Source organism: Meles meles, chromosome 19 (assembly GCF_922984935.1).
Source record: "Meles meles chromosome 19, mMelMel3.1 paternal haplotype, whole genome shotgun sequence".
In the NCBI taxonomy this organism is placed as follows: domain Eukaryota; kingdom Metazoa; phylum Chordata; class Mammalia; order Carnivora; family Mustelidae; genus Meles; species Meles meles.
Window position 1 is genome coordinate 35,484,554 of NC_060084.1, and position 19,850 is coordinate 35,504,403.

The 19,850-nt window shown below is 37.4% G+C and overlaps 1 protein-coding gene, 1 non-coding gene and 1 pseudogene across 2 annotated transcripts in view; all 3 read left to right on the top strand.

Moving 5' to 3' along the window:
• ITFG1 (integrin alpha FG-GAP repeat containing 1) overlaps window positions 1-19,850 on the top strand; it is a 286,746-nt gene that overhangs the window by 223,820 nt on the left and 43,076 nt on the right. The gene's annotated exons all lie outside the window — the stretch shown is intronic.
• On the top strand, window positions 1,016-1,122 carry LOC123931931. Its single transcript, XR_006816352.1, has one exon. It is a non-coding gene; the product is annotated as a U6 spliceosomal RNA (small nuclear RNA).
• LOC123931980 lies at window positions 6,989-7,121 on the top strand (annotated as a pseudogene).

Here is a 19,850-nt window from a genome sequence, read left to right on the forward strand (position 1 = left end):
ATTATAAAAAAAAAAATTTGTGCCCATTGGCTATCCATCATTCTCACCTTCCCTGACCCTTCTTCCCTATCCCACTTTTTCTGAGTCACCACCGATAGGTTCTCTGTTGCTTTATTTTAAAAGTTATTCCTGTCCATGATACTTCATGGCTTTTATCAACATATTTCCCTCTGTCATTTATGGCTTGTAACCTTGACATTTTTTTGCTTTTTTAAAATTTTAAATATCTATAAAAGTATAGATTAATAGAATAAAACTCCTTGTGTCCATATTACCACCCAGTTTCAACACTATCATATATCTCCACCTAATAATTCCATTCACAGCCCGCCCCCTTAGGTTATTTTAAGGCAAATCCATCGTATCCTATATTCTGTAAATACTTTCCTGTGTATCTCTAAGATAAGGACTTTACATATTAGACCAGAAACTCCCATTTTTTCTAAAAACTATTTCGTATCCTTTCCAATCTCCTCTTACATCCATCCCCAACTTTCAGTTCTCAATAATTGACCTTGCTTCCTACTTCAAAGGGAAAATAAGAATATAAAATGAGAATCTCTTCAACTATCTTAAGTAACTTTGCAAAAGTTATTTAACTCTTGTTAAGCCTCATTCTCCACATCTGTATAATGGGGAAACCAATTATACCCATTTATGTTAGCTTCCTATTGCTGCTGTAACAAATGATCATAAACTTAATGGATTAAAACAACACAAATATATTCTTTTACAGTTCTGGAGGTCAGAAGCCCAAATACACTTCACTGAGCAGGACTCCTTTTGGAGGCTTTAAGGGGAATCCATTCCCTTGCCTTTCACTTCTCAAGACCACCTACATTCCTTGTCTCCTGGCCTTTCTATCCATCTCCAAATCCTGCCATATAGTATCTTCAGATCACTGACCCTAACCCATCCTGCTTTCCATACTCATTTATAAGGACCCTAAGTGATTACATTGGGCCTACCTGGATAATCAAAGATAATCTCTCCATCTTAAGATCCTTGATCACGTGTGCTAACTTCAACATCATATATACTAAAGTTAGAATGATACAGAGAAAATTAGCATGACTCCAGAGCCAGGGTGACATGCAAATTCGTGAAGCCTTCCACATTCTTTTTTGTTTGTTTGTTTAAGATTTTATTTATTTGACAGAGACATAGCAAGAGAGGGAACACAAGCAGAGGGAGTGGGAGAGAGAGAAAAAGGCTTCCCGCTGAGCAGAGAACCCAGTGCTGGGCTCGATCCTAGGACCCTGGGATCATGACCCAAGCCGAAGGCAGCTGCTTAATGACTGAGCCACCCAGGCACCACCGACATTCTTTTTTTTTTTTTTTTTTTTTTTTAAGATTTTATTTATTTATTTGACAGAGAGAGATCACAAGTAGATAGAGAGGCAGGCAGAGAGAGAGAGAGGGAAGCAGGCTCCCTGCTAAGCAGAGAGCCCGATGCGGCACTCGATCCCAGGATCCTGAGATCATGACCTGAGCCGAAGGCAGCGGCTTAACCCACTGAGCCACCCAGGCGCCCCCACCACCAACATTCTTAAGAGAAAAAAAAATCCTTAATCACATCTGCAAATTCCCTTTTGCAATATAAGGTTATCAGTAGGTTTTGGGAATTAGGATGTGAAGATCTTCAGAGGACCATTATTTTGCCTGCCACAACTCCCTCCTAACATTTTGGTTCTGTTTGTTTGTTTGTTTGTTTTTAAGAATGATTGATTGATTGTTTTGACAGAGAGAGAGCAAGAGAGGAAACACAAGCAGGGGGAATAGGAGATGGAGAAACAGGATTCCCGCTGAGCAGGGAGCCCTACGTGGGGCTCCATCCCAGTACCCTGGGATCATGACCTGAGCCAAAGGCAGATGCTTAATGACGGAGCAGCCCAGGTGCCCCCCAACTAAGATTTTTATTAAGAGATTAATGTAGGCAAATCATAATAGATACCTAATATACAATAAGTACTCAAAAAGTGTATCTGCTATTATTTGTCAATGGTAGATGGTTATTTCTCTGCCTCTATAATGTCCCTATATTAGTAAGGATAGTGAGTTCCAAATATTTGAGAGATACTGGTATTCTGTTTGCCTTCAAGACTAGTGGTCTACTTCACTTTTTGACTTTCTCTTATAATGTAAGTATAAATCACAAGTTTATGAAATATGGGTGTGAAAGATACCAATATTTTTAGTGAAATCTACCATAAGCATCTGCAAATCAAAAGAATATTTATATTACTATTTCCTAATTTATCTCTTTAAATACCAAACTAAGGGGCGCCTGGGTGGCTCAGTGGTTTAAGCCGCTGCCTTTGGCTCAGGTCATGATCTCAGGGTCCTGGGATCGAGTCCCGCATCGGGCTCTCTGCTTAGCAGGGAGCCTGCTTCCCTCTCACTCTCTCTGCCTGCCTCTCTGCCTACTTGTGATCTCTCTGCCTACTTGTGATCTCTCTCTGTCAAATAAATAAATAAAATCTTTAAAAAAAAAAAAAAAGATAAATACCAAACTAACTTTTTTTTTTTTCTCATTTTATTTATTTTTTCAGCGTAACAGTATTCATTCTTTTTGCACAACACCCAGTGCTCCATGCAAAACGTGCCCTCTCCATTACCCACCACCTGTTCCCCCAACCTCCCACCCCTGACCCTTCAAAACCCTCAGGTTGCCCCAACCTCCCACCCCTGACCCTTCAAAACCCTCAGGTTGTTTTTCAGAGTCCATAGTCTCTTATGGTTCGCTTCCCCTCCCCAATGTCCATAGCCCGCTCCCCCTCCCCCAATCCCACCTCCCCGCAGCAACCCCCAGTTTGTTTTGTGAGATTAAGAGTCATTTATGGTTTGTCTCCCTCCCAATCCCATCTTGTTTCATTTATTCTTCTCCTATCTCCTACCCCCCCATGTTGCTTCTCCATGTCCTCACATCAGGGAGATCATATGATAGTTGTCTTTCTCCGATTGACTTATTTCACTAAGCATGATACGCTCTAGTTCCATCCACGTCGTCGCAAATGGCAAGATTTCATTTCTTTTGATGGCTGCATAGTATTCCATTGTGTATATATACCACATCTTCTTGATCCATTCATCTGTTGATGGACATCTAGGTTCTTTCCATAGTCTGGCTATTGTAGACATTGCTGCTATAAACATTCGGGTACACGTGCCCCTTCGGATCACTATGTTTGTATCTTTAGGGTAAATACCCAGTAGTGCAATTGCTGGGTCATAGGGTAGTTCTATTTTCAACATTTTGAGGAACCTCCATGCTGTTTTCCAGAGTGGTTGCACCAGCTTGCATTCCCACCAACAGTGGAGGAGGGTTCCCCTTTCTCCACATCCTCTCCAGCATCTGTCATTTCCTGACTTGTTCATTTTAGCCATTCTGACTGGTGTGAGGTGATATCTCATTGTGGTTTTGATTTGTATTTCCCTGATGGCGAGTGACGTGGAACTTAGCAAACTCAACACCCAAAGAACAAACAATCCAACCAAACTAACTTTTTGAGTCTTTTATCCTCAGTATAACATATCGTCTGTTAGTGGAGATTACGTAGCTTCTTTCTCTTGTCACCTGCTGATTTTTTTACCCAAAGCCTGGTGGTGACTATTCCACTTTAAAGATTATGAGTCTATAAACAGGCATATGAATACTCTTCCATTGAACAAAAGGTTTGGAAATACTCCTTTAATCCTCTCTATATAAAAAGAATCTATGCATATTCCTTTTCAGTAGCTCCATGAGGGCAGAGGGAGGATCTGTTTTGCCTGCTACTGTGTCCTAGAACATTAGCACAGGGCCTTGTACTTAACAATGTCAGTTGTCTTCTATAGCACTAAATGTAATCCCTTTATCCACACACTTCCCTTTTGCTATTTCTCTTTAGTTATCAATGTACCATTTATGCTGTGGGTCCCCCATCCTTCTCAGGGACCTCATTCCATTGTTTATTCTACCTGGCCTGTGTATTCAACCTCTGCCTCTCTGTTGTTGCCTTCCCTTCAGCACTTAAGGAGCGCAAATCTCTTTTATCCATTATAGCATATATGCATACCTTCTAAAACCCCACATCCTCTCCAGCTACTACCCAACCTGTTTTTCTCTTCCCAGCCAAACTGAAGGCATCCACCATTGGATCTCTCCAGTTACTTATTTCCATATCCTTAACCCACTGTTGTAATCTAGCATTTGACCTGCATTTGATTCTCCTGACATTCCACTTTTCTTGGCTTCCTTTACATTCATCCTTCCTAGCTCCCCTTCCACCTCTCTCACCATTCTCCCAGTTCCTTTATGGATATTTCCTCTGCCCACCTTTTTTTTTTTTCCTTATGTCTCATTTAATACCCTGACAATCATAATATTTCCCAATGTTATACATGAAGTAACCAAGGCACAGAGATAATACATATATTGTCCAAGATCACACAATTCTGACAGTTGTCATGGCTAAAGCCACCACATCTGCATTCAAGCAAGTAAGAAGGAAGAAGGAAACAAAGGCATGATTTTCAGGAAATTTCTTAAATTTTACACATGAAATTCCACCTTTATCTCATTGTCCGCCCACCTTTTAAATATTGATGCTTCTCAGGCTTTCATCCTAAGTTTTCTTCTCACTCTACATTTTACTCTTTAAGTTTTCTCAACCTCTCCCCTGTTTGGTGTTTTTTGTTTTGTTTTGGCGGGTTTGTTGTTGTTGTTGTTGTTGTTGTTTTGCCATTTGGATACTGATTACTTCTAGCCATCTGTCCTGAGCTTCAGACCTTTATGTATAAGTGTCTTACAGAAACTCAGTCCACTTTCCATGTTCCCTGTCTTGGTTACTTTTTCCTTTCCCTTACCCTCCAGATCGACTAGATTATTATTCTCAACGCTTAACCATCCCATCTGTCTATCTCACCATCATTATTCCAGGCCACCATCCTTTCTTACCTGACAGTTGGAGTTATCTGAGCCATCCTTCAAAAAGATACCACAGCGGTCTTTCTAAAATAAAAACCTTCAGTAGCTTCTCTTTGTCCTTGCGAAATGGTCCATACCTAGTTTGTTGAGACAGAGCTTTTGTTTACCTCTTCAGGCTTACCCCTTGCCATTCCTTCTCACACCCACTCCCAACTCTGTCAGCCACACAGAACTACTATGTTCTGCCATGCTGTCTCATCTCCAGCCTCTTTCATGTTATTTCTCTACCCCGAATCCTCCTCTTCTCCACCTTCTCCTAGATTCCTTCCTGTGACCGTCAGGTCAGCTTTCAGACAGTATTTCCTCTGATTCCCCAGCTCCCCAGTGATACAGGATTGGACACACCTGTTGTTTCGTAGCATAGTCCTGCTACTTACCACTTCTACTCTGTAAGTTGGTGAATTATCTGTGTTGAGTTCTTGAAGAAGGGAGACTGGGCCTTGTTTATATTCTGTCCTTACTCCCCAACACATTGGCCTGACACATATAGCACAATAAAATATTTATGTATGAATAAATGAGCTTTTCCTAAAATTTGGATTCCTTTTTTTAATAAGCCTTCATTGATAAATTTACTATACCACCTCTTAACCACAATCACATATTCATTGTTAAATTTGAACATTTGGAGAATAAATTACAAGCTATTCACAAGAGAAATACGTTCTGCAAAAGCCTGATATAAAGGGAAAACGTCCCTTATTTATGTTCTCAGAGATACCTCATTATGAGACACAGATGTTCCAATTGTTACTACAAACAGATTGATGATATATGTAGCAGAACAAGATGTTTTTAACATTTCTTTCATCTTTTCAATCAGAAATATTCTCAGGCTTTTATTTGTTCTATGCAGGACTAGTCTGAAAAAGTATAAGCCAAGTATGTTTCTCTTTTACCTTTTTTTTTTTCCATTTTATTTATTTTTTCAGCATAACAGTATTCATTCTTTTTGCACAACACCCAGTGCTCCATGCAAAACGTGCCCTCCCCATTACCCACCACCTGTTCCCCCAACCTCCCACCCCTGACCCTTCAAAACCCTCAGGTTGTTTTTCAGAGTCCATAGTCTCTTATGGTTCACCTCCCCTTCCAAATTTTTTTTTTTTTTAATAAACATATAATGTATTTTTATCCCCAGGGGTACAGGTCTGTGAATCGCCAGGTTTACACACTTCACAGCACTCACGATAGCACTTACCCTCCCCAATGTCCATAGCCCCCTCCCCCTCTCCCAATCCCACCTCCCCCCAGCAACCCCTAGTTTGTTTTGTGAGATTAAGAGTCATTTATGGTTTGTCTCCCTCCCAATCCCGTCTTGTTTCATTTATTCTTCTCCTATCCCCCTACCCCCCCATGTTGCTTCGCCATGTCCTCATATCAGGGAGATCATATGATAGTTGTCTTTCTCCGATTGACTTATTTCACTAAGCATGATACGCTCTAGTGCCATCCACGTCGTCACAAATGGCATTTGCACTACTGGGTATTTACCCTAAAGATACAAACATAGTGATCCGAAGGGGCACGTGTACCCGAATGTTTATAGCAGCAATGTCTACAATAGCCAAACTATGGAAACAACCTAGATGTCCATCAACAGATGAATGGATAAAGAAGATGTGGTATATATACACAATGGAATACTATGCAGCCATCAAAAGAAATGAAATCATGTCTTTTACCTTTATTTTGACTAAGCAAGTTATCTGAATTGGTACTGTTTCACCTCCTCACCTTTAAAAGACACCAGCCTTTGCTACAACAAATATTTAGTGATCCCAACAGATTTATTTGATATTTTTTAAAAATATCATTCTACCTTTAATTCTGAGTATTTGCCTTTTTCTTATTACACCTGACAGCGCTAATATCATGTTTCCTGTACCAAAGATTAAAAAAAAAAATGACAAACATTTTCTGCATTTGATGTCTTTTCATAGTTTATGGTCCTTTACAAAGGAAAACACCTTGCAGCTTTAACAGGAAGATAACCAAATTTTAAGAAAATAATTTATGAGCTTTGTGCAGTGGCAGTATCATAGCCAATGAGGTTTATCCAAGGCGTGATTATTGCTAATAGAAAATAATTTATGGAATTTAATGTCTTGAAGAAATGAGTAAGAAACAATACAAAAAATTCAATATCGAACTACATTGGGCAATACAGTTAACACTAATGAAGATATCCATGTTTATAAATATCCATGTTTATGACAATATCTGGCTATAAATATCTATGTTTATAAAAAACACAAGATAAACAAAAAATTGCCTTTGAAAAAAAGACCATAGTCAGCTATCTTTCTAATATTTTAGAATCATAAATTTTAGTGCATAATTAAGCCTAATAATGATTTCATCTAACATAATATGTCTTAAAAGTTCTTCCAGTTTTACCGTCCAGAGTCAATGATGTAAAATATACTTGGTCTCTACTGTAGGAACCAAGACCTTGACACAAATCCTTAGATAATCGGGTACTTGACACTGACATAAAAACCTAAGATTTAGGGGCACCTGGGTGGCTCAGTGGGTTCAAGCCTCTGCCTTCAGCTCAGGTCACCATCCCAGTGTCCTGGGATTGAGCCCCGCATCGGGCTCTCTGCTCAGCAGGGGTCTGCTTCCCTTCCTCTCTCTCTCTCTGCCTGCCTCTCTGCCTACTTGTGATCTCTGTCAAATAAATAAATAAAATCTTAAAAAAAAAAAGAAAGAAGAAGAAAAACCTAAGATTTGTCTAGGCTACTGAAAAAGATACTCTATGAAGAAAAAAGATATATTCCAACCCTGGTTTTATATAAGTCAACAGGCATACAGAGGACAGTTAGTTTAAAAGAATCTATATAATACAACACCCAAACTGCATTGCATCAATATGACACATTCTAGAACAAGAAAAATGACCCAAATATAGTCCTTGATTACTTGGTGTGTGGAAAAATTTAAGGGTCACTAATATTTCTTAATTTAATTTCTCTGAATTTTTTCAAACCAATATCAGACATGATATTAAAGGGAAAGAAAGAAGAAAAGGAAAGAAAAATAAATAGAAATAAAAGGAAAGAAAGGACAAATGAGAGATTTGTTCTAAGATTTTCACACAGAAAGTGAACTTACTAAATGGAGTACAGAGCTCAACATTCCCAATAGCTAATGTCTTAATTTTTTCTTATCAAAATTTATTAAATCAATTTATGAAATGTTTTCCACAAAAAAGTTTCTGCCTTAAAAATAAAAATAAAAATTGAGACTGATGTAAAAGTGAATGTAAGAAAATAAATTCTCCTATATGAACTGAGACCCCAAAATACACAGAACATAAAATCACAGATCTCACATATCTCTGCTGAAAATATAAGGTTTGGTCACCCAAGCTTATGACACAGTCCCTCACTTCCCACAACTCTTCAGAACATGGGACACCACCCTTTCATATAAGTGAAGCCATCAATGCCTCGTGGTGTACCTTATGTTTAGAGCTGGACTGGAATCCTCTGAGTATAACTGTCCTCCATTAGGGCTTATTCATGCTTCCTATCCAAGTTTCCAGAGCCTTCACTTTCAAAACAGTACTCAGAAGCCATGGTTTGTGGCAGAACTGCATGTACCTCACCCTGAGGTGAAACTTCCAGGTCACATTAAAACATGCACAATTTCCAGATTTTTTTTTTTTGAGAGGAAGTGGGGAGAAGGGCAGAAGGAAAGGAAGAGAGAAAATCTTAAGCAGGCTCCTTACCTAGCACAGAGCCCGATGCAGGGCTCAATCTCAAAACCTGAGATCATGAGATCATGACCTGAGCAAAATCAAGAGTCAGATGCTTAACTGACTGAGCCACCCAGACACCCCAGTTTTCAGAAATTTCTATGGAGAGTCAATTTGCCTGTGTGTGTGGATGTGGCATAATGCCTTCAATCTTATAATTACAGACTTTCAAAAACCCTCCCATTCCAGTATAAAAAAGAAGTTTCAGAATCGTTGGGAACTGGGTCATAATCATGAGGTACTTACAAACATCATTCCACACAAAAAAGTTGTCAAGCTGGAAGGAAGGACAAGGTGTAAGACATAGAGGACAAATGATTCTGTATGACTGAGGAAGTCATTCATGTATTCAATAAATATTTATTCACTTTTTGTTATGTTCTAGATGTTAGATGAGACAAAAATCAGGGCCCTCATGGAGATCACAGTCTATATCCAGCAAACCATATTAGTAGAAGGAAACATTTGAGCTGGGGGGGGGGGGCACTTCACAGTGCACAATTCCAGAGGCTGCCATTCACATCACAGTCTATGTCAATGACAACACCTGGAGTGGTAAAATGGGCGACCTGTAGAATCTTCCATGGTGACCATGACTTGAGTCTTAAAGGACTAGGATTTTAGTAGGTATAGAAGCAGAAGGAGAGCAGTCCAGGTAGAGAAAAATAATATGTGCAAGGGTATCAACCATCATTTATTTAGTGTCTACTGTTGACATGAAATCTAGGCCCTGGGGCTACTACGAGGTAAGTTCTTGTGACCTTACCTATAATGTGACATAAAACCACATCACTCCTACATGATCCAGGTTCTGCTATAAAACATGGGCATGGGGACGCCTGGGTGGCACAGTGGGTTACGCCGCTGCCTTCGGCTCAGGTCATGCTCTCAGGGTCCTGGGATCAAGCCCCGCATCAGGCTCTCTGCTCAGCAGGAAGCCTGCTTCCTCCTCTGTCTCTCTCTGCCTGCCTCTCTGCCTACTTGTGATCTCTCTCTGTGTGTCAAATAAATAAATAAATAAACTCTTAAAAAAAAAAATGGGCATGTAGTAGTGAACAAATCAAAAATTGTGCCCAACTTCATGGAATTCACAATCCCAGGACATATGAAGAATTACAAGAATGATGAGCACTTGAGAAACAAAGTACCCAGTGTAGGGAGCCCTTGTAACTAGGAAAACATACCTAGTTTAGGTAATTAAAAACTGGGGAATAGGAGAGGAATGGATGTGGTGAAAGTATGAGAGAGGGCAATGGATTTGGATTATTTAGGAAATTAAATGTCCATAGCAAAAACAAATCAGGAGTGTCTTTGAAGATAATAGACACCTAGGAAAAAAAGACATTTAATACATGGTATTCTTGCTAATCCTGCATATTAGGTCTCCATGGGAATGTGTAGTAGGGAATGTTAACCTCAGTATGCATTCAGTAGGGGGGAAAATTGAAAGAGAAAACAGTTCATTTTATAGAAACTCTAATATGGATTCATTTCATTAAGCAAGAACTCTTTGCACTTAAACAACTAAGATTATTGTGCCACTTACCATAGGTTACATCCTCAAAAATGTATCTGGAAAATTCAGATGAAACTAAAGGCCTGCAAAGCATCACCAGATCCATTCCTGGACCTTGACTCAGCCTGCTTCCACCACTTACAAACCAGTGGGGGGGGGGGGGGGGTACTAAAACCTACACGTTTTTCAGTTCAACTCAGGAACTTAGATGTCTCGAAGAAACTCTCATGAAATGGTGAAGAAGTCCATAATTATTCTCAATATAGGAAGTTAAAAGAGATTGCTTACTTTATATATTATTAAAAGTATTCCCATGTATAGTAAGTACCTTTTCCTTATCCCATATATCTGGAAAACACTCAAAACATTAGAATTTAACAAAAATTATGTTCAACGTAATTGAAAAGTTTGCAGACTCCTGGGCTAGAATAATAACAATAGAAAGTAAAAGATACTTCCATCTTTATCTGATTAGCTAAGTGTTCTGACCAGTTCACATATTCTTTTTAAGCTGGCCCCCTAAATATCCATTTAATCAAATATTTGCCTTTTCGGAGATGTTCCCTCCAAATAATTTTAAACTGTCTTTTGTAACACAGCATAAACTACAGGATTCTTTCATCTGAAATACTCTCTTTTTTTTGCTCAAAGTAAAAGTGCTCCCCTCTTCATGATTATTCTCTTTCTCTGAATTTAAATCACTTGGAAAATAAAATTTACTTGAAAATTTAATAAAAGTTATTTAATGCTGAAATAATCCATATTTGCTGATATATTCCACTTGCTTCCTTGTTTGTCAGGGGAATTCTACTCCCACACATATTCCAACATGATACTATACTTCACTTACATACCTATCTGATAAAGAGCCTTAAGTTTGCCCTTAAGAGGAAAAGGTCATGCTATTTTATTTTGTGGATACAGATGAAAAATGAGTATGCTATTGTTATAATAGTGTAAGCCATGTGAAAGCACTTACACAATAAATACTTCCAGATCATACTTTTTGGAGCTAAATAATTTAAAATAAATATAAGCATTGCAGATTATATCACACAGTTCAGAAACCTTAACGATTCCCAACTTGAGTCTCCAACTGCCTTTCAAGTCTGTGAAATTTCAGTTCTGTGAACCCTCATTTTACTAATTTGCAAAGTTTATATTGGTTAAGAAAGATGCAGTGCTACTAAAAAATGAAATAAAATAAAATAACAAAAAAATAAAATTCTGCACCACATTCTGAAAGGAGTGTTTCTAACATAGGTTTTTTTATGCATCCAACTGAATCAATGGTTTTATTCTCTTATAGTCAATCAAATACAATCATAAAATAAAAGTTTAGATTACACTAAATATCCTCACAAGCTGCCAATTTTTATAAGGTATAAAAAGTATAGTCCCAGCAGATCAGGGGTTCTTAATGAGGGGCCCCAAACTTCTGGTATCAACATATCTGAGAATTTTAAGAAATGCACATTCCCAGCATTCCCAGGCCTCACCCAGACATATGAGATAAGAACATCTGGGGTGCAGCCAGTGAATCTATATTTTAATAGTCCCTGTAGGTGATTCCAATGCTTTCTAAAGCTTGAAAGCCATAGCACTGGACTTTTAGAAAAGGGATTTCCTGTAGGCCAACTTTGTCTTACACAGTAATTATGTACACTCAGAAGTAGAATTTCATTTCAAACATACCTTCTTGCAAATAAATTATTCATGTAGTTTTAGGTCCTATAATACAGTAAAGAAAACTAGAAGGCAAGCTTGATCAATATTTTTGGTTTTAAACAAAATAATTTTGCTCACCAGTCTGGTCAGGTTCTGGTGAAATCTCTCTTCCTGGCTTGCCTTGGTCTCATATGGCCTTTCCTAGGTTCAAGCACATCGAGACAATGTGAGATCAAGCTCTTCGGTGTCTTGAGGGTTCCACTTTCATGACCTGTCTCACCCTAAGTACCTTCCAAATATCATCACTTTAGGAGTTAAAGCTTCAACATACAAATTTTGGGTGGAGACAAACATCCAGTCCATAGCACAATAACAATCTATTTCAGAGGAAGTGTGAGAAATAAATTAATATGAAACTCACAGATGTGTTAACATCATTGCTGATTAATATTCCCATAGTTTGGACTCCTTGCAGATTAGCTTTTCAGGTTTTTCATAAAGATTTTAAGATATATGCATAAATTCTTTTGTGAACTAGAGGGATTATTTCAGAAATTCTTAATCCTTTCAATTGAACATGAGCATTTTTAGTACATTTTTTACTAAACATTCATACAAATGCTAAATGGCAGTATCTTGGGAAAAAGAAAAAAAACTCCAAAACATGTATAACACTATGACATGGAGTAAGACACCAAAAAGACTTATACACAGAGATATCAGTCATATCATTTCAATTGAGGAAAGCAAAGTCGGGTTTAAATTATTCATTATTTACATAGTATAAAGCAGTGGTTCTCAAACTTCTTGGTCTGGGTTTTTCGGAGTTCTACTTTGAGTTATGTCTACCAATATTACTCTATTTGAAATTAAAACAAAAACTTAATATTTCTAATTAATTCATTTTTTAAAGATTTTATTTATTTATTTGACAGATCAAAAGTAGGCAGAGAGAGAGGAGGAAGCAGGCTCCCTGCTGAGCAGAGAGCCCATTGCGGGGCTTGATCCCAGGACCCTGGGATCATGACCTGAGTCGAAGGCAGAGGCTTTAACCCACTGAGCCACCCAGGTGCCCCTAATTAATTCATTTTAAAATACAAATAAACCCATTATAAGTTAACATAACTTGTATTTTATGAAAAAATAACTATTTTCCAAAATAAGAAATTAGTTAAGAGTGGTATTGCTTTAAATTTTTTTTCAAATCTCTAATATCTGGCATAATAGGAGACAGAAGAGTCTTCTCTTTTTGCATTGTTTTTTATTGTTTTGGTTGAAATATATGGAAAAAATTTAACCTCTCACAGATGTGTAGTAAAAAACAGGACTATTTCATTTCCTATTCAGATAATTAATACTATACCAAGACTGAACAAGTGGCAGTTACTTAAAGGTTACATGTAATGTGGAATTTGAAACCATTATCAGTGAATTTTCCCTACTGTTACATTACCCACTGGTTATTTAGTAATCTATTGTTTAACTTCCACACATTTGTGAACTTACACTTATTGAGGCTTGTTTTATGGTCTACTATATGGATCCCCCCTGGAGAGCATTCATGGTGTGCTTGATAAGAATATGCATTCTGCTGGAGGTGGGTGCGGTGTTCTATATAAGATTAAGTCATCTGTTTCCTTGTTGATCTTCTGCCTCATTGTTCTATACATACGTTAATGAAACTGGTATACTAATAATTATAATCATATCCAACCATTATTGTTGAATTATTTCTTTGTCCCATCAATTCTTTATGTATTTTGGAATTCTCTTGTTAGGTGCATTTGTAATTCTTTTTTTTTTTTTTAAGATTTTATTTATTTGACAGAGAGACAGAGACCACAAGCAGACAGAGAGGCAGGCAGAGAGAGAGAGAGAGGGGAAAGCAGGCTCCTTGCTGAGCAGAGAGCTCGATGTAGGGCTCAATCCCAGGACCCTGAGACCATGACTCTGAGCCAAAGGCAGAGGCTTAACCCCACTGAGCTACCCAGGCACCCCAGCATTTGTAATTCTTATGTCTTCTTGATTGATTGACCCTTTTATCATTACAAAATTTCCATTTTGTCTCTAGTAACAATTTTTATCTTAAAATGTATGTAACAATTTTTGTCTGATATTAGTATGGCTATGCCAGCTCTCTTTTGGTTACTATTTTAATAGTATATCTTTTCCATGCTTTTACTTTCAACCTATTTGTTGTCTTTGAATTTAAAGCATATCTTTTGTAGACAGCATATAGTTAAATCATATTGTTCTATCCATTCTGCTAATTTCTGCCTTGTGACAGCACTGTTTTAATCCATTTACATTTAGTGCAATTGTTGATAAGGGAGGTTTCTGTCTGCTATTTTTTTTCTCTATGTCTTATGTCTTTTTTATTTCCTCTGTTCCACCATTACTGCTTTCTTTTGTGTTACATGTTTTCTAGGATATGATCTTAATTCCCTGCTTTCTTATACTCTGTTTTTTAAAAGTTACTTTCTTAGTGGTTTCTTGGAGAATTAGTTTCTATCTTAGAAACAGTCTAGTTCATATTAACAGCAACTTAATGTCAGTAGCATAAAATAACTTATTCCAGTATACCTGTTTACACCCCCCTCTTTTGCACTTCTGTTGTCATACAAATTCTATCCTCATGTATTAAGTTCCTGATAACATATTTTTTAAAATTATTGTTTTATGCATGTTTTAGATTAGATAGGGGGGAAAGCTACCAAAAAAATATATTTATGCCATCAGGTATATTTACTTATAGTTACCTTTCTAGTACTTTTTTGTGTGTGGATTTGAGTTACTGTCTAGTGGACTTTCAGTTCAGCCAGAAGAACTCCCTTTAATATTTCCTGCTAGGTGTGTTAATAACCAATTCTTTCAGTTTTTACTTCACAGGTTGTTGATTTCCCTTTCATTCTTGAAGGATATTTTTGGCTGATTTTAGACTTCTCGGCTGACAGTGTTTTTCTTTCGCATTTTAAATATATACCATCCTACGCCTTCTGGCCTCCTTGGTTTCTGATGAGAAATCAACTGTTACCTTATCAAGAATCCCTTGTACATAATGGGTTATCTCTTGCTGCATTTAAAATCCTTTGACTTTCAACTGTTTGACTATGCTGTGTTCAGTGAAGTTTGACTATGATGTATTCTGTCTCTCTGCCTACTTGTGATCTCTGCCTGTCAAATAAATAAATAAAATCTTAAAAAAAAGATTTATTTACTTATTTATGTGACAGACAGAGATCACAAGTAGGCAAAGAAGCAGGCAGATAGAGAGAGGAGGAAGCAGGCTTCCTGCTGAGCAGAAAACCCAATGTGGGGGCTCGATCCCAGGACCCTGGGATCATGACCTGAGCCGAAAGCAGAGGCTTTAACCCACTGAGCCACCCAAGCGCCCCATCTTGGGGGCAATTTCTATTGACACCTTTTTTTCCCTATGTAAGAACCAAACTTTCCTGTTTGTGTCATAATAATATAACATAATAATATAATAACATAATAATAAAATGTCAAAAGACATTTTATAATAATAATGTGTTAATCCTAGAAATTTCTCCCCTGGATTTGTTGTTGTTGCTGCTGTTTGTTGTTGCTGCTATTTTTCCAGTGATTTTCCTGGACTGATACTTTAAAATCTCTGTTCTCTATTGTGTGTAGCCATTGGAGTCCCTACTCAAGTTAGCCTAATGGTCAGATGTGACTGGACAGATGTTTCCTTAATGAGACATGAGATGAGAAGTTAGGGCCTTTTCAGGTCTTTTGTCTGGAAACAGTGTTGTACAAGTGTGTGGCCTTCCAGATCCCCAGGAACATGTCAATGTTTCAAAGCCCTTTGAATGTCTCGTTCACATTTTTCCTTTTAAGATTTGTTCAACCTCTCATTAGCCCAAACTAATATCAAATAAACAATTGCTAGTGATTGTTTTTAACAAATGTTCTAGCTTGGTAAGGCTGTCCACACAGAACAAGCTCTCAGTCTTGCCAAATAAAGGTAAATACTAAGAACAGAGTTTGTCAGTAAGCTGCCAGACACATCAAATAGTGGCAATGCTCTGGGGATGAGGCTTTGATGAGCTAACCTGTTCTGCTAGACCATCCATTAGCTGCTAGGCTTTTCATTTTCACAGCTAATGTAGTTGCAGAGCTATTGGTTTTCAAGGCTACTTTGGAGCTAAGGAAAAGGTTATAGGAATAGCGCAAATTAAAATGCAGCAAAGTGTACTATTTTTACTGATTCAGCTCTCTTCTTGAAGAGATACTCCTCATATTCTTGAAAACCTTCTGGTGATTTCCAGAGTTCTGGAAAAAAGTTTATTTTGATAGTTTTTTTTTTTTTTTGCCAGTGTTCTCATTGCTTTTGTAAAGAATATTTTTTGAAGTCCTTACTGTACCATTCTAGAAAAGATTCTTCCCTACTCTATTTCATTAAAAGTCATTGGTCTGTCTTGTATTCTGAATGTTCTTTTACCTGTGCATGCTTTAGTAACATCATGCATTGAATTATTTGGGAAATATTGGTTTACTGAGTTGTGCAGATCTTCCCAATATTAACATGTTTCATTATGTAATTTTTTAAAATCACACTTGTTAATATCACTGCTGATCTCATCAGAAAAGTTTTTAATATGTCAGGCTCACAGTGTGGGATACAGGTTTTCTAAAATTCCAATTTTCATTTAGAAGCTCAAATTTTATCATTACCCACAAATACTATCAGTAATTTTCCTAAAAGTAACAGACTCACTTTGTTATTTTCAAGAAAATGTTGGCTAAATTGAAATACCCAAATCTGAATAACAATAGTTTAGTGCCACTGCTGATTATCTGCACTTTTCACATGGAGTTTTGAGGGTCCTTGCACCACACACTGAGAACTGCTGTGTGAAGGAATCGAATCTGGATTTCTAGATCTTGTCTTTAAGTATCAAAGTGGCCGGCCAATGGTGAGAAATGAACTGCAGCTTTAAGACTCATAATAGAGACATGCTGATAACTGATTTTTTTAAATGAATATAAGATGAGAGAGAAAACTCGCATAAGTAAATCTGGATAATACTATGAAATTCTTCAAGTGTAAAATACAAAAAATAGTCAGGAATACATTTGGGAAAGTTCACTAAAAATACTGCTTATAGATCAAGATTCCAATCTTCCAGTACATAGACTAGACTATGGGTAATAAAGTAAATTTGAGGTTGTAACACAGTGATAAATATGGCTTCATAAATATTATTTCAAGCCTCACTAGAATGAGACAAGTTTAAATTCTGAAAGGGCATACTCTTGTCCAAAGAAACAAACCTAGGAGAGATGAAATTATTTCTATTAAGAAGTGTATACCCCATTAGCAATGTTTTTTGCTAAGCATGTGAAGCAACATTCAGTTGGTAGATATAAACTGGTATTACCACTTTAGATTTTTTAAAAAAAAATGGTACTACTTATGATGAGCACCTGGTGTTGTATGGAAATGTTGAATCACTACATTGAACACCTGAAACTAATATTATACACTGTATGTTAGCAAACTGGAATTTAAGTTAAAATTTTTAAAAAAAATAATGACATAGCTACCTACCAACATGGAAGATAAAAAGAAAAAAAAAACAAAAACAGAAGGAACAATTGAATATCTTTTAAAAGAGTATTAGAGTCTCTAATTCCCTGCTTGCCTCAGCTCAGTGAATGACTTCCATGTCTTTTCTCACCCCAACAGAAGTCTGGGGTCTCATTCCCTGGGAAGGTCGCTGAACTGCAGAATGCCAGAGACAACCTAACCCAAATCTTAAGCCTACCTCTAACTCTAACCCCTAAACCTAACCCTGTGCGAATGTCTCTGAACTGCAAGATACCAGGCACATGCCCTAACCCTGGCTCTAATTCTAACCCAATTTGGGGGGGGGGGGCCTTGGTGTGTGTGTGTGTGTGTGTGTGTGTGTACACGCGTGTGCAATGGAATATTACTCAGCCATAAAAAATGAAATTGCCATTTGCAATGACATGGAGCTAAAGAGTATTACGGTAAGCGAAATAAGTCAGTCAGAAAAAGACAAATACCATATGATTTCACTCGTATGTGGAACTTAAGAAACAAAACAAAGGAGCAAAGTGTGGGGAAAGGGAATGGGAAAGGCAAACCAAGAATCCACACTCTTACCTGCAGAGAACAAGCAGATGGTTGCCAAAGCGGAGGTAGGTGGGGGGATGGATGAAACAGGTATTGGGGATTAAGGAGTATACTTCTCATGATGAGCACTGGGTGATGTATGGAAGTGTTCAATCACTATATTGTATGCCGAAAACTAATATTACACTGTTAACTCACTGGAATTTGAATAGAAACTTTAAAAAATTAACACTACCTAGTACACTTGAACATACATACATATATATCCTTTAACTTTACAATTCTACTTCTGGGTACATAACTCCTGACAAACATTAGCACTTGTGCATCAGGTGACATACATGAGAATGCCATGTTTATCATGGCAAAAGAAAAATGGAAACAAGTGTCAGTCAACAATAGAATGAAAAATATTTATGCTATAATCATACAATGGCATACTCCGTAGCAATGAGAATGAACTATACAGCTACATGCTTACTCATGGATGTGTCTCAAAAAATCTATTTTAAAAAACAAGTCACAGAGTGTGTAAACCTGGCGATTCACAGACCTGTACCCCTGGGGATAAAAATACATTATATGTTTATAAAAAAAAAAAATTGGAAGGGGAGGCAAACCATAAGAGACTATGGACTCTGAAAAACAACCTGAGGGTTCTGAAGGGTCGGGGGTGGGAGGTTGGGGGAACAGGTGGTGGGTAATAGGGAGGGCACGTATTGCATGGAGCACTGGGTGTTGTGCAAAAACAATGAATACTGTTACGCTGAAAAAAAATAAATAAATTAAAAAAAAACAAGTCACAGAAAGATACATACAGTATGGTTCCATTTACATAAAAATTAAAATAGGCATAATCAAATATATTTTAACATTTTGCTTAAATGATAAAACTGTAAGGAAAAGGAATAATTGTATGAAGAAGATAGTGTAACTTCTATGCAACTATCTGTAGTTGCCTTAAAACTGTTCATATCTAGGGGCACCTGGGAGGCTCAGTGGGTTAAAGCCTCTGCCTTCGGCTCAGGTCATGATCCCAGGGTCCTGGATCAAGCCTCCCATCGGGCTCCCTGCTCAGCAGGGAGCCTGCTTCCTCCTCTCTCTCTCTCTGCCTACTTGTGATCTCTGCCTGTCAAATAAATAAAATCTTTAAAAAATAAAAATAAAAAAAATCAAACTTTAAAAAAAAAAAACTTCATATCTAAAGAACAATGCTCTCTCTTGCCCATCTGCAAATCAGGGATATAGATAAGGAATCTTGGTAATTCTCTCACTGAAGAAGTATGTTATATAAAGTATAATATTCTTTGTTCACTGATAAGGTTTTTTTTATTATAAATTTATGTGATACTCTTCATGAATCTTTATTCAGTTATATCTTGAGTAATTCCATTCTTAAAACAACCTGTTTTCTCATGGTCACTAAAAGCCCATGGACTTACAATGTTCTTAAAATATCAATCAGGTAATTGTCACAGCAATGAAATTAATTTAATTATCATTTCTAGCACATCATTAGACTATCTACATGTCTTTGTTAACGTTTCCCTACTTTATTTGGAAGAACAGTAGATTTTTTTAAATTTTAAATTTATTTATTTCTTTTCAGCGTAACAGTACTCATTGTTTTTGCACCACACCCAGTGCTCCATGCAATACGTGCCCTCTCTGTTACCCTCCACCTGGTTTCCCAACCTCCCACCCCCCGCCCCTTCAAAACCCTCTGGTTGTTTTTCAGAGTCCATAGTCTCTCATGGTTCACCTCCCCTTCCAATTTCCCACACCTCCCTTCTCCTCTCCATCTCCCCAT